The sequence below is a fragment of the Nilaparvata lugens genome, chromosome 3 (assembly GCF_014356525.2).
Source record: "Nilaparvata lugens isolate BPH chromosome 3, ASM1435652v1, whole genome shotgun sequence".
Classification (NCBI taxonomy): Eukaryota; Metazoa; Arthropoda; class Insecta; order Hemiptera; family Delphacidae; genus Nilaparvata; species Nilaparvata lugens.
In genome coordinates, this window is record NC_052506.1 from 84,105,948 (window position 1) to 84,107,614 (window position 1,667).

The window sequence follows — 1,667 nt, forward strand, 5'->3', positions numbered from 1 at the left end:
TAAATATCCTGTACAAATAACCTATCATTTGCTTAACTAGTCTAGTTGAATATGCACTCACATAATTTATTATCCCTTCCTATGCCTTTATCTCAGGAACAATTTGTGATTCAAGCCTTTATTTGGCATTTCCTTCCCATAGTGTTTCTACATTCTATGTTGAGCTAAAATAGGAGTGCGATATTTTGAGAGTAAAAATATTATCCTGCTACATTTTCACTTGAATTTTTTCTTACTACTATTGACTTTTTCCAATACCTTACAGTTTCTTACTTTCTACTTATTCCCAATTTTATTCAATACATTTTTTTAAATATTCTATAACTCTGCTTAGAATTAATGAACTAAACTCATTACTGAAATATTTACATTTTAAAATATTGTTTATATTATTTTTCTTTACTTTTGGCTGTATTTCTTTTCTTACGATAATTATTTGTCAATATAATTATGACTTGTGTGTTTTAAATGTTGTGAACAATTGAATAATTATAAAATTCACTAATAAATTCTACTTAGCATCCAAATAATGGAATAATTCTAGTGATTACTTGCAAAAATTCTAATACATAGTATATAAACTATTCCGGTCTTTAGCACAAATTCATCTAATTACATTAGGTACGTTAGTCATTGGATTTGAATATATGAAAGTGCATTTATTAATAATTAATTTTATTCCAGTTGATTGACCATTTATGTACCTCTAAGTTTTTATTGCCATGATTTATTGTGAAACCTTTTTTGAAAATAGGCATTGTCTCTGAAGGTGAGTGATAAATTTCAAAATTTAGGTTATTTTCCTTCGGAACATTTCAATGTTCAAATTGAGTTTCATATTTTTCAAAAATTACCAAAATTTTGTATAAAGTATCGACGTTTTTGACAGTTTTTTTGTTTTGTTTGAATGTTGGTAAATAATGTTGTTGAATAATATATGATATTTTATTCTAAGCTTAGTGTTATTATTGTACCCATTTTGATGATATATCACTGAACACTTATGAAATATATATATTATTTCGATTGGAGCTTCAGAAGCCCAGTTTCAGAGAGTGGTAGGCCTACGTATGAAAGATAGAAAATGGAATGGAGAATATTTGCTGAAAGTACAAAGTTCTTGGCAATTGAGTTAAGTTCATGGTTGCCAACATTTTTTGGATTGGCTAAACAATAAATTACTATTTAATGTATGTATAGTATTGATTTTGATTGTGTTTTGCCAATAAAAGGTATCGTGCAAAAACTGAGATAAGAATCTGATACCGTATACCTTTCATCTACAGTGAAATTCGCTTGAAACTGTCACTAGCATTCCTTATAAATACAATCAAAGCTATGCATTAAAAAAATGCTGTCAGTTTGAAGTAAATCTTAGTTTGATGTACTGAATCGATTTGAAGCTTCATTGCGTGACAACTGTGATTTATTTTGTGAACATTTGGTTTCCATATCAATTCCATTCTGTCAACAAACAGAAAGACTATTACCGTAAGTTATTGTGCATTGCGATTCTACAAATTTAAAACAGTAGTGGTTCTGATTCTAGAGCTAGCTCAGGGTTCAGTAGCTTTCACCTTCTAAACGACGACAAGAAACTATAAGAAATAAACATTTGTAATACATTTTTTTATTATTAAATCATTAGTTAATTAATAATTATTGTG